This window comes from Papilio xuthus, unplaced genomic scaffold (genome assembly GCF_000836235.2).
Source record: "Papilio xuthus unplaced genomic scaffold, Pxut_1.1 DF828952.1, whole genome shotgun sequence".
NCBI lineage: Eukaryota > Metazoa > Arthropoda > Insecta > Lepidoptera > Papilionidae > Papilio > Papilio xuthus.
The window spans coordinates 2,238,066-2,252,904 of record NW_013529697.1 but is presented as its reverse complement, the minus strand read 5'-3'; positions in this window follow the sequence as shown (position 1 = coordinate 2,252,904).

The window sequence follows — 14,839 nt, the reverse complement described above, 5'->3', positions numbered from 1 at the left end:
CCATGTTTTTATTAATAATAAAAAAATTAACCAAGTTTTTTACAATATAAATGTACAAAATATTAACACATTGGATTTAAAAAAAACCTAACCTACAATTTCTCATAACGATGAAATTTGTCAACATTGTAGACATTTCGGTTTGAAAATGTATTTATAGTATGCAGTTAAAATTGTTGCTTATTGTTACAAAATATTTATAGTGCGTAAGTTGTAAATAACGAATGGAATTTGTGTAGCTCAAAATAACTACCACATCAATAAATATGTGATCTAAATACGTTGTTTTCATTCCTATTGTTCCATTGCCATTCTCAGTTAATTGCTCAGGCTACATTTGCCTACAAACTAATTGTAAGTATACACTATTCATCATTTTTATTACACATGGATTAGTAAATAGAACTAGTACAATGGCTTTTCACTTATTACTGCAAGCTAGTAAAGCTAGGGCATTCGACTAATCTTTTTTTATACCGTAAGGTGGCAAACGAGCGAGCCAACTGAAATCGCTAAAATAGCGAAGTGACCGTTGCCCATAGTCATACGCAATTGCATATGCATTACCTACCTATAATCGTCGGAGGAGAGGATGCACAGAAAGAAAAAAATTTCCCTTCTCATGCATCCTCTCATCCGGAAAGGCCACTTCCACTTCCCATCCTTTCCTTATAAGAAAAGGGGTGGGAAGGGAAAGATGACTAAATTAGGCCTCTGGGACGCACACTCATCAGACGAAACGCGGAATTCCTTCCACTTGACGCCTGTCTTCTGTGTGGTCATGGTATTTCACCGGGCGAGCCGGGCCAATTCGTGCGAAGATGTTAAAGCGGGCTCTACCAATGTCAATCTACCATTGTTGGTTAGCAACCAAAATTTTGTCTAAGATTAGGAAAGTAAGGGAATTAGTTATATACTAATTCACATAATTAAAAAGTCACATAGTATTTTATCGTCCGCATAAATTCCGACTGGCTGGATACATTTAACATTCTGCGGTTAAACAGCTGTCCGCCGCACGTACGGTCCTAATCAGTATTGTAAATTTATTTATTAGCATTAGTTAACATTATGTAGAATAAGGTAAAACAAGTTCTTTCTTTTTTTAATAAACTAGCGATTGACCGAGATTCCACTGGTTGTTTGGTACTTTTCGAAAGAGACGAACGCTAATAAAGTAAATGTTTTTTTAGGAAAATTAACACAAAGGTGGTAAAGACATGTTTTTATTCAAATTAAATAAATAACGTTTTAAAGATAATGTTGGTGAATATAATGCGTTTGATGTTTTCCCTAAAATTAGTAACAGTTTGTTGTTGAGTGGTCACATGATTTGATTTTTTTTCATATTTCGCTACTAGACTTACTACCACACAGAGTAATTTTAGAGTTACTAAAGAGTCCCTTAGTGTAGATTTCTCTGTACATGTAAAGGATTCCCTTAGTTACTATTGAACAACTCTGAGTTGTTATATTATTAACATTGCATCCCGGGGGCCTAATTTAGTCCTCTTTCCCTCCCACCCTTTTTCGTATGTGATGAGAGGATTCCTGGGAATGAAAATATTTTCTTTCTGTGCATCCTCTCCTCCGTCGATTAAAGGTAGGCAACGCATATGCAATTGCGTATGTCTATGGGCAACGGTCACTTCGCTATTTCAGCGATTTCAAGTGGCCGCTCGCTCGTTTGCCACCTTATGATATAAAAAATTACCTTACTAAAGAGCTAAACTAAAAAACTCTATCTTTTTTCAAACTTTTATTAGTGTGAAAAGTTTTGTGAAATTAAAAACGTTTTCTTCCAGTTAATTATTCGCCTAAGAAGTCGCGTGAGTATTTAAATTTGCATACAAAGCTCACTTATCTTTTCAAAGTATTTTTACTAAGAATGCTTGAATTAACGGAAAACTTTAAGAATTTTGCGGTCGACTTATAAATTTTATGCCTTTATTAACACATTTAAGCCTTTACGTCATAATTATACGTAACAATTTCACATGTTGCCTACCCTTTGTAATGAAATTAAGTAAAACAATAACTTCATTTAAAATTTTCTTTGTTAACTTATAGCCGACTGAAAGGATAATTTGTAGGTATTTTTTGTTTATTTCGTTATATCTCTTGTACCTTACAGTGGAATACTGCCGTGAATTTGTGTTAATATTGTCATCGCTCATATTCTCTTTAAAAAAACAAGGACAGCAACATGTCACAATACAAAACGATTATTCACTGACTGTTCGATTATTTTAAAGAAGACAATCCAATGATTCGTATTCCTTCAAACAGTGAAACATTTCTTTACCATTCTAATAAGCAAACTACAAGTTAATCCTCAGTTTTTTTTATTCTAGTAAAATTATTTTATTCATGTCTGAAAATATTATCAAGGGTTTATCTCTCGAACTTTTGCATTTATTCGCGGGAGGATTTTCATAATAAACAAATGAACTGCGCTGCATTAATTAATACTATAACAAAACAACTTGCAAGTTTTCAAAGGATCCTTCAATGAACTTAAAGCCAGTCTCTTTTATTATTTTAAGGAGTTTTAATAAGCTAGTATTTGTTTTATAACTTTACTATTTGTTATCGGTACCCTTAAAATAATTCTAAATAGGTACTTTTATAGCAATTAAATTGGATACATTATTGAATTAAAAATAAAATGTTCAATTTTAAATGGATATTTTAACCCGTATTTTTTTTGACTCGCTCTTTCGGAAACCCCAAGATCCCATGGCCTAATATTATCAATTAACAACGATTCTATCAACCAAACGTTAGAATCTACGTGTTTCTTAATTTAATACTATTATTTTATAAACTACGAGAGAACTGGACTAGGAAACGACTATGCGACAAGTAAAGTACAACATATGAATAATTCAGACACTTCTCATAAATAGCTTCGACGTAAAAACGACTCGCTGAAATTTGTATTTACGTGTCTCAGGCCATTAGCCGCTCCCATGCAGTTTACATTATGCATCACTTATGCTTGTTTCACACGAAGGTAGAACAGAAAAGGAAAGCAGTAACAATGCATAAAGAACAAAGAAATTTTGTCAAAGAAAGTTTGTGTTATAGACACTTTAATATATTTTTGAGTATAAATGACTACGTTGATCAACTGTTTTGTGTAGGAAGGCAGTATTTTAACAGTAAGTGAGCATTTCAACAGTAGTTCTATTGATATACTGTTTATTGTACTACTGCCATACTAATCTGCCCTTGTATAAAATTAGCAAAAACTATGCCCGCTTTATAAATGTTATAACATTCATTATAAATCAAAAGCTCTTTCTATTTCAATTTTTTTATTAAATTTCAAAAAACAAATGTCTTGTTAAAGCCACTCAAAATTGTTTATGTATTCAATATATAATGTGCAGTTAGTATTGATAAATGGAAAATTTATTTTATACTAGAAGACCTTTTAATTTCAGGGTTGATTTTAAGAGAACTCTATTAGAATTAAGTTGTATTGCACCGTTTTTCTTTTACATTTCTTACATTGTTTTTTTATTGTGTATATTAACTTTATATTAAATAACAATGTTATTGTTTAAAAATAATTTTAGCGAAAGTAAAACTCTACTTTTTATCGTGGGTTTTTCAGATCAAAATCCCCGTTTAAAACATATTTTGGCAAAGATGCATGAAAGAAGTCTCAGAAATCAATAGTTAGGTTAGTATCGTATACCCCTCGATCTAAATATCCCTCTCCGTATCCATTGTTACTTATGAAATTATCTATCTATTGTTTAAGGGTAATAAAATTGGATTTTTTATGACCCATGAATCCTTTTAGTCCGTAGACATTTATAGCTTCATTGCATTGATATATAGTCGAAGTTTTAACGTCCCCTGCTAAAAATTTTGATGGAATTACAATACGTCGACAATTACAATATGACGTCATGAAAGGACTACCTTAATAGAATTCGCCCGTCACATATCGGAGACTTAAGATATAGAAAGATTGCTAATAAATTGTCCAAGGTCTAGAAAGTTATGCTATTTAGCTGTCGTTTTTCTCTATTTCGATAAGCCTATATTCCATAGCAGGGTAAATAGAAGAAATAAATGGGACCCACTTGCAAGCAAAACCCTTCGATCATAAAAACATTTGAAAATTCGAAGCACCAGGGGCGGAGTTACGCGGTAGCACACATAAAAAATACAGATTAATTAATAACATCTTTCTTTTTGATGTCAGATAATGAAGTAAACGCACTTAAAAATTAAATCGCCTTAACTAACAATTAATATTAGATAAAAACTTCACCTCGTCTATTACCTACAAATCATGCACTTACAAACGTTGAGTTCAAAGAAAACTTTATGTAATTTTCATTGCATAGTTCAAGGGGTGTTCCAGTCAAAGGAAGTCGGCCATTTCACTTGCAAATTTTCCTTATGTACTAATGTTTCTCGACCACCGGCAATATACTTGCAGCGCTCAACTTTCGTTTCCTCCTTTTTGATTAAAATGCATTTTCAATTTCTGTACATTAAAATAACCATCGTTTTACAAACCATAGATCTTCGTTTACATCTACACCAGTGGTTCCCAAGCTTATTATGTCTACTGCCCACTTGGAGAACAAATATTTTTTAGCGCCCCCATATTTTCACATATTTAAAAACCATTATAACTCCAAATTTAATAATTAATTATGACCTATAAATGTATATTAACGGAGAATTCTAAAAAAAACTTTTACTATAACCCGCAACTTGAGACCTGCAGCGCCTACAAGGGGGCGTTATCGCCCACTTTGGGAAAGACTGATCAATGTACACCTAAACCTTGGTCTACGTCAATATTAACCTTAACTTTGTTCCTGGTAAAAAGAACCATGCTTATCTGTTACGTACTGGTGATTTATATAAAGGTTTAAAAAAGGAACAATAAATCGACATTAAAAATGGTAATCGGTATAATGTCTGGGATGTGTGAGTAAATTTTTAATTACTCAATGTAGAAAACAGGGTATAAAAAGTACTGGCATAATAAGAAAAAAATTATTCTCTCCGTACGGAGAAGAGGAGCTTACTTACTCCCATAGGAAGCGTAACAACAAATTTATTACTAAACTTGCCTTATTTGGATACTTGTTAATGGGCGATATGTATCTCTATTAGCACTTTACGAAGACATTTTAATCATCCCTTTACGTTAATAAATTTAATAGATTTTTAAGATATAAGCCAATATTTTTCGCTAATGTTTTTGTATAATTTCAAACTAAGATCTAGACTTATGATAGAATATGATTTATTACAATAATTAGCAGTCGCCCACGAATCCGTCCACGTAGAATTAAAAAAAAAACATGATAAGTAAGCTTAATTGTTCTTTCGGACTACATTCTACATGTGCCAAATTTCATCATAATCCATTCAGCCTTTCCGGAGATACTTTCAAAGAAACATTCATACATTTAAACATTCGCATTTATAATATTAGTAAGATCGATTGATTCACGGTTCAAAATTCTTATAAGTCTTCGTAGATTTGGTTTTACTTCACCCTATTGTTTAATATCTTTCAGCAACCCCTGTTATGACGCTATTGAAATTTTAAATTGCAATATTAAAAGGCGATTTGTCATCTGCCTCGTAAAATAGGAAGTACATGTTTATGTCACTAATAAAAATTTTATCTCGCATCGCTTCTTTTTTTATAATAGAAGGGAGCAAACGAGCAGCGGGAACACCGAGGTGTTCAACGACGCCCATGGACATCAGCAAAACCAGAGGAAACGCAGAAGCGTTACCGGCCTTTGAGATGGTGATACGCTCGCTTCTTGAAGGACCTTAAGTCGTAACTTCTTTACTTCGAATACTGTAGATTTTTGTAAATATGTTTTGTTTAATTTTTATAAAAATATTCTACGACAGTGGAACGATTTCCGTAGAATCAGTTTTTTTTAAATCATTGAATCCAGAATTTTTTTTTTATCTTGATAAAAATTTGAAGCTTTCTTTTAGAGAGAGCTTAACAATATTACGTTTACCAGTGCATAGTAGAGACGATATTATTTAGACTAGAAAGAATCTAGTAATTACTAGTCTGCGCTGTATTTACAAATTAATATCATCATCATTATCAACCTCCCCTTATCCCTATCGAGGGTCGGCACAGTATGTGCTACTCCTCCATACATCTCTATCAGCCGTCATATCCGAGTCTACCCCCTTCCTACGCATATCCTCTTTCACACAGTCATTCCATACTTTTTTTGGTCTTCCTCTATTTACAAATTATATTATGGTATTTACAAATTAATTAATTTAAAATAAACATGTTTTCATTGTCTTCACAAATACATTTCTCTCTTCATTCCATGCAGAAGGAAGGTATTTCACTTGCAAATTTTCCTCACAACCTAATGTTACTCTAATGGCTTCCTACTTTGTACTTTCCATTATAGCAAGCAACCTAGTGCTCTCAATTTCCCTTGCTTTGTCTTATATTCTAAAGTAATCAAGTGGATCAATAAATATAAATTAAAATTATATTACCTCATCGAAACAGATGACGATCTATTTAAACATGTATTACACTGGCATGCTTGGACACTATCTCGGTTTTTTCAAAGAGAAAGAAAGGAGAGGCCATAAATTATGTCTAAAATTATCGTATCACAATGTTAGTTACCATACTCAAATGTCTTGACAAATTTTTATGTAATTTTATATGCATATTTTGTAGGTATGAGAATCGTCTACTATCAATTTTTTAATCCGGCGCGGACGAAGTTAAGGGCAACAGCTAGTCTTATCGTATCACAATGTTCGTTATTACCGATTTTTATGAAATATGCATACTCTGACAGTAAGGTCAGAAGAATCGGCTTAATATCTATTTTTAATCTCTCGCGGACGGAGTAATACACAATAGGGCCTAATTCCTAATAAATACAGATTAAAAATAAAGGGCCACAGACAAAAAATATAGACTGTAGCAAAAACTGAGTAAAAAGTCAATTTATTGACTTTAAATTAATTTTCAAATCATGCATTAAAATATTTATTACAGGGTAAGTGGTCACTTGTTCCACTTTCCATGTAACCGTGCATTTGACGTGAAAACTTGCGCAGAGGATCGTGCTTAATTAATTGAATGTAGGTTCCATACAAACTGCCCTCAGCTTCGCGCAATATTTTTATTCAATATAAAATTTTGCAATCGACAGCTTTTTAGAACCATGCAAAGTAATACCATGGTTAAATACTTAACATATAGCTTTCCAGACATATTTTTTTAGTTTTAAAAATTATATGAACAATAACTGTCGCCCGCGACTTCGTACGCGCACAAATTAAAAAGAAAATAAATAAGTAGTCTATGTTTTCTTCCAGATTATGTTCTACATCTGTGCCAAATTTCATCAAGATCCGTTGAGCCGTTCCGGAGATACATACCTTCCATCCATCCAAACATTCGCATATTAGAAAGAAGTAAGATTGTCAAATAGTGAAAGAACTACAGATAATTTCTCAATTAAAATCTAATCAAATGACACATAAATCCATTATTAAGCTACATTAATCATTTGATTGTTCAATAGTTAATTAATGTTATAAAAAGTTTAATGGTGTTCAAACAATAGAACAAGCAACGATTAACAAAAAGTAAATTACAATAAGCATTGAAATAAAATCTGATTTTGTTAATGTAATCAACGTATACTGAAATATCTTTTTAAGGTTCAATTTGTATCTTTTAAGATTTAAAACAAAATAAGATTAACATTAAAGAAGAAATTCTATATTTTTAATTTTTAAGAATTTACTCAGAAAGCAAAAAAGAAACTCAGATTAATTAAGTCATCTATTTAAGAGTTCACAGGAAAAACAGTATATTGTATATTTATTATAATAAGAAGGCATAAGAAAATGTTTAGTACAAACGGACTAAGCTCGCGTTTGAAATAAACAATCATTCAATCACCGATATTTAGAAGAAGGTTGGAAACCAAACCATCAATTCCTTAGTATCTTGTAACGTCAGAAACATGAACAAACTCATCGCATAATTTCCATTGATCAGTGTTTTTCTAAAGCAGTATGAGTCATTAGTGTCCCCCAGTGTAATGCACCCGTCGCGCATGTCTTTCACTTCACCGGCCGACCCTCCTGTCGATAAGGAAACCGAGGGAACATATTTAAATGGGAAATGCCTGGAAATGGCTCACGCTATTGTCCTATTCCCTGAGGGTAGATAGCGAGGGTCCAATATCTTCATAACAAATCGTTAGCGTATTTATTTTGTGTGTGACAATCAAAACAACCGATACTGTTACTTATCGTATATCGAATTGTTATCTTTGGTTTTGTATTTTGATAAAATTGTGATTTTATTTTTTACTATTGTAGTAATACGTTCATTGTTTAGATATCCAAAGAATAGCTTTACGGTCAACTTTCATCGTCAATATGAAGGTCATCTTTGTGATCTTGGTGACTTATTAGGTAATAAATTATACTACTATTTCCTCTCTTTGTAAATAAAAAAAAAATACAAAAAAAAACAAATTTTATAAGTCGACGAAAATGTTATGAAAAATATTTTCATTGAAACTAAAATACGAGTAAATATACAAATACATTTTGTTTACTCTGGAAATTTTCTATTCCAGGAATCGGGATAAAAATTTCCATAAAAGTTTCATACCATATCACAAAGGAAACAAATTAATTAGAGCCATTTCTCGCTATTCCACTAAACATTGGAATACTTAGAAATGTAATATATCGAAGTGTTGCTTCAAAACAAAGTTTTGTCACTTATTACAAGGCTACGTTTATACTATCTTGTATTTAGTAATTGCTTAAATTAAAAGAAAGTCACAATTAAGCGATGAAATTGTACAAAATGGATAACCAAAGCAATAGAAAGTGCTCTGCGTTTTCAATGATTTTTTAGCAGTATTTACGACGTCTTTATAAACAAGGAATAAGCTTATACAGCGCAGTGACACTCATAGGATGTCTTATTTTTTTCTCCCCTCATTTGTTTAGATAAAGGTAAGATAGTAAATTTGTACGGATATTTAGAAGTGAAACTACGGCTAAATCAGTAACTTAACAGTTATATCTTTCCATGTCATGATAACATAAAACTTTTCGAATAAGGAAAAGGGTGACCAGGTGTATAGTATTTATTGAGAGATATGATAAGAAATGAAAGAAAGTATTGTTACCCATAAGGCATAATGATGTTCCTATCTTCAATTCTCTTTCACATAGAGAGAGAGGGAGAGAAAATTACAACGTAATGCAAGGATAATTAAAAATTGTAAACAAGAGAGTAATCATACTAATATTATAAATGCGAATGCTTAGATAGATGGATGGATGTTTCTTTAAAGGTATCTCCAGAACAGCTTACCGGATCTCGGTGAAATTTAACATACAAATAGAACACAGCCTGGAGGAACACATAGGCTTCTAATTTTCTTTTCTCAATTCCTAACGGACGGAGTCGCGGGCGACAGCTCGTTACATATTTTTACAAAACGCTCTTTGCCTTAGCAAAAAAAAAACAACAAAAAGCCGTTTCCACACGAATAACGAACGTATACGATAGAATATTGTCCCGAAACAATATTATAGCTTTCTGTTAAATACTGGTCCAATACCAGAACGGTACTTCACTAACTGTTAATTAAGTTAATTGTCTAGACTCGGCAGACGCTCGAAAAGCCTAAATAATGCATCGTGCACAAACTTCTATTTCAATATGAGCTGCTGTGTTATTTATCGTACCTATTGAAGAATAACAATATTGTACCATTCCAGCATAATAATGTTCATACCCATTCAATACTTTCCTTAGGATGACTCCTAGTACACACGACAAGATTACGCTCAAATTCCCTAAATCAAATGTTTAGATTTAACACTATTTTACTGATAACAAAGGATGGATCACATAACGATTTCATCAAAGTATTAATAAAAACAAAACATTTTAATACGATAAAAAAATGGCAGTACAATTTTATAATTTTAATAGCCAAACTCCATAGTCAACCGACCAAATGTTAAAATTAATTTTATATAAAATAAATATTCAAGTTAAATTAAGTATCAGTCATAGAGTTGAGGATACCATAGCCCCTACTACTACTAAACATGTTACTTGATTTTTATTAGGTCTTAAACTATCTAAGATGGCGGACGAAAGCGAAAGCGTGCCTGTCGCCCCGTCCTGATGCGTTGGAAGAACAGAGACGTTTAGTGGGTATGCCTCCGATAAGAAGGTGAATCCCACATAATTACCGCGTACACCCGGGGCGCGGAGTATGCATAAAGCATTCCTCTTTGGAAAAAAGGTCTTAAACTATCTAGGTATTGTATTGGTCGAGTCGAACCCACAGCCCCTTGTAGCAGAGGAGCGATGAACCGCGTTTTATTAATTTAAGGCAGCTGTAATAATGACAGGCTCGGGGCTATTATTGGCACACCCTCGAAGGGGAAAATAATCGAAATTCATAAAAGTTTCCGTGAATTTAATACGAGCAAATTGTGTCTAGACTTATAATTGTTGCTAGCGATTGTATTTTTAACAGCAGGTGTATTTTTATTGTATTTTAAAATTTGGAATATGATTTTTTTTTGGTAAGTATCGTTTTACTTTTTTTATTTTTCTGTGTTGAATGTTGCAAATGTGAACAGACTAGTGACAAATTATTGACAGAAATTTTGAAAAAGACTACATTTATGATGTAGACTAGCTGTTAAAAAAAATATTTAGTAGCCTATGTGTTCTTCCAGACTATGTTCTACATCTATGCCACATTTCAGAGAGATCCATACAGTCCTTGTTGTGATACCTTCAAACAAATATCCATCCATCTAAACATTCGCATTTATAATATTAGTAAGATAGTAATACTAGTAAGAAGTACGATAAGATAACTAAAACAGAAAAAGTTCTTTTATGTATTTCAAATGGAATACGCGACATAAATCACATATATATCATACATTTTTAGTACACAGTTTTAAATCACCAACGAAACAATGCTACTAATGTAGAAGTTCAAAAAACGACTTAATAAAAACATCCCTTAACAGGAACAAAGAAGAATGATTAAAGTTAAGCTCCCTTTGTTTTCGTGTAAGCACATTGTGTGCAGTTGATTGTAAGGAAGGAAGGAAATGCGTCACCAAGAGGTAAGGACCGGTAAATGTATATTAATCCCGATCTTACTGGACTCCTGACTTTATTAAAAATGTATGAACGGAACAGAAAATAGTCTATTGCTACTTTATTGAATCCTATTATTCCATTAAAAACAATATAAAGTATCACAAAATAAGCTGATTATGAGTTAGACGATGTTGAAAACACTTTTGGGATATTTTTGTAACATAGTTTGGTCTACCAGTCTTGCAAGATACTAGCTTAAAAAAAATTACCTTTAAAGGTCCGTGGAGAACCAGACGAAATAAATCGTTACTTAAATATTATAATACTTTAACAATAAAATGTTTACGATATTATTTGTTCCAAAAGCAAAAACGACATTTGAAAAAAAAAAGAGAAATATCGAGCGTCTGTGGCTTAGGGGCACTTGACTTGCAATCTGCAGGTCCTGGGCTCGAATCCCGCCATGTACCAATATGTTTTTCGATTTCCGATTTACATATGTATGTATAATACATTTATCCGATGTTCGAACGGTTGCGGAAAACATCGTGATGCATCCTGCATATATCTGAGAAGACATTCAAATATTTGTGTGAAGTCAACCAACCCGCACTTGGACAGCGTGGTTAACTATGGCCTAATCACCCTTAACTTAGGGTAGGCTCCGAGCCTCTCGGGGGGGACGTATAGTGAGCTGATGTTGATATAAGAAAATAAAATTTCAAAAGATAGGATACCAGTTGATCGTCTTTAATCCTTAAATCAAAAAGAAAGTTATATTTACTATGTATTAGTCCAGAATCTGGCGAAGTGAAAACAAACAAAAGCGTATATACATTAATGATTCATCGCTGCGTGACTGGAGAGGAGATTCTTTATTAAGATTTATCTTTAGTTTGGTGAGCCTTCTTATAAATATATAAGCTCGTTAGCGACGGCGTTAGGACGGCGATTTGTGACTTACTATACTGATTGTTATTTTATTATATAACTAGCTCTCGACCGCGACTCCGTGCGCGCGGGTTTAAAAAAATACTTAGTAGCCTATTTGTTCTTCCAGATTATGTTCTACATGTGTGACAAATTTCAGTGAGATCCATGTAGACAACCTGAAAATACCTTCAAACAAACATCCATCTAAACATGCGAATTTATAATATTAGTAAGACATTTCATGACTTTTAAAATAATTTGATAGTATTGCTAAACCAAATTTTAACTAAAGCTACAACTAAATTTTTGGATGTAAATTAAACATGAAACCATAGCTAATAATCTTAATAATAACCCGATCAAATTTAGCCAAATTAAGGTATTTAAATTTACTACAAATTTTTAAGCATCATTTAAAATTATTGTAGCTTTAATTATTTAATTTGACTGGAGTATAAATAATATTAACAAATCCTAGATTAACAGAGCTAATAATAAGTTACCTTAAGAGTTCTGGAATAACAAAAGGAACGCTGATAAAAAAATCTCGCAGAAAGCGAGAAAGAACTGCTTACTATTATCTAATACTAGCTGTCGCCCGTGACATCGTCCGCGCGGAATAAAAAAAACTTAATGAGTAGCCTATGTGTTCTTCCAGAATACGTTCATATATTCCAAATGTCAGTCAGATAAGTTGAGCCATTCCGGAGATACCTTCAAACATCCATCCATCCATCTAAATATTATTAACATCAACACGTGCAGCACTTCCAACATAACCAGAAATGTCAGTTTGTAAATTTGAAAAGCAGCCAACCAATAAGTTTAGACGCATTCAAAATCTTTCTGTTGAACATTACGCTCGTTTATGTCCCGCCGGGCTGCCCAAATAAAACTGTGGCATCGTCGTACAAACAATACTATTTGTGAACGTTTAAATTTCGCTCCGGGCATACATTGCCTTAATTAATCCAAAACAGACATCACACGGCTAAATTGTAGGAGTACAGATGTTTTTACAAACTTCTATGACAAATATATTTTGTATTTGGACTTTATATGTACATGTTAATTTGAGGCCGTTATCTGGTCAGTTTTAGAATAGAATAATAAACCGCTTGGGAGTCTAATGTTCGAAAACACATCAAAATATGTCATCATTTAGTCTTAAGAATAATATGCTTATTTGTGAACCTTGTATATTTGGATGGCATGCAGTTTTAAATAGTACTTTTAATTAACACAATATTAACGGGAGACGGCTGCAACAACATCTGTTGCTTTGATGACAATCAGCTCACCCATTTCTCTAGGATCAACGGTCGTTTCAGTATTACAACCAAAAATACCTCATATCCTCTTTCAAACAATCCATCCGTAGTTCTTCCTTTTCCAAAGTACAAAGCGTAATTTGAAGTTTTACTCTCAAATCACAAACACAACAACTCTGTCTTAACTCAATTTCAAGTATTTACGATTATGAAGTTATTTGTTGCATAAAGGTCATGGGTAAAGTTACTTTTTAGTGATAATTTAGATGAAGTAAGTTTATGTCTGGACTGTGTATGCGAATTTAATATAGTAGCGTAATAAAGTGGAGAACATGGCGTTGTTAGATGGCGGGCGGCGCGGCGGCGAGCGGCGGATGCACGTTAGATTAGCGAAACTTTGCTTTCCACCGTCAGTTCCCTGAATAGTTTGTTTATGTAGTTTTCAAATTTCATAACGCTCCTTTAAGTTTGTCCTGTCGTCCTGTGTGCGTTTTTAGAACGTATATTCTATAGAATCATACAGACATTCCCATTTTATTTATAGGAATACCTATAAAATTCGTATTTCATATACAAGATATATATGCGTAGCTGATTACGGAAAATTAATTTTTAAACATTTTTATGTTTGTCTGTCCTCGCATTTGTTCCGGGACGTCTGGACCGATTTTGGCAAGACTTCGACGGGAAGGTAGTTGATGCAGGCGGACATATTATAGCCCACTTTATTATTTCCAGCTAAGTCGAGTAAAGTAAAAAAAATAATTTAAAGGAATTAAAATTTTTAACGCTAACTTTTGTTACAAATCTGTGATAAATCTTAATAAAAGAATCACAACGTCTTGGTTCAAGACAATAAATAATTAAAGTTCTTTTTTCATTTGCTCTCAGTTTCGGACACGTCGGCCGTGTGTGGTTTATCCGACATCCAAGGCAGAATAACGTCGCCCGAGGGAGGAAGCAACGGTAAATCATTATTAGGCTGTGTCGTAAGACGCGCCATGTCTTTGTTTGAGATTTAATTTAATAAAACAATGGAAAGTTCCTATGGAACTAACAATTGATATTATGTAGTGTATTGCCGTAAATAATTTTATTAAAAGATGAGAACCGAAAAATGACCATAATATTTTATGACGGTCTGTCCTCGGCGGTATTTCCAAACCAATACGACTTAGTGTCCTTCAAGAAGCGAGCCGATCACCGCCTCAAAGGCCGGCAACGCATCTGCGGTTCCTCTGGTATTGCTGATGTCCATGGGCGTCGTTGAACACCTCAGTGTTCCCGCTGCTCGTTTGCCCCCTTCTGTTATAAAAAAGAAAAGTACGCGTTAATTTTGTTAAATATAATAAAAAAGTTGCAACTAACATTAAAGACAACCCTTTCAGTGCTATTGATCCTGTTGGGACCATAATATTAATTACATACTCCAGTTTAATACTTTTTTTTATTGTAAAAATCA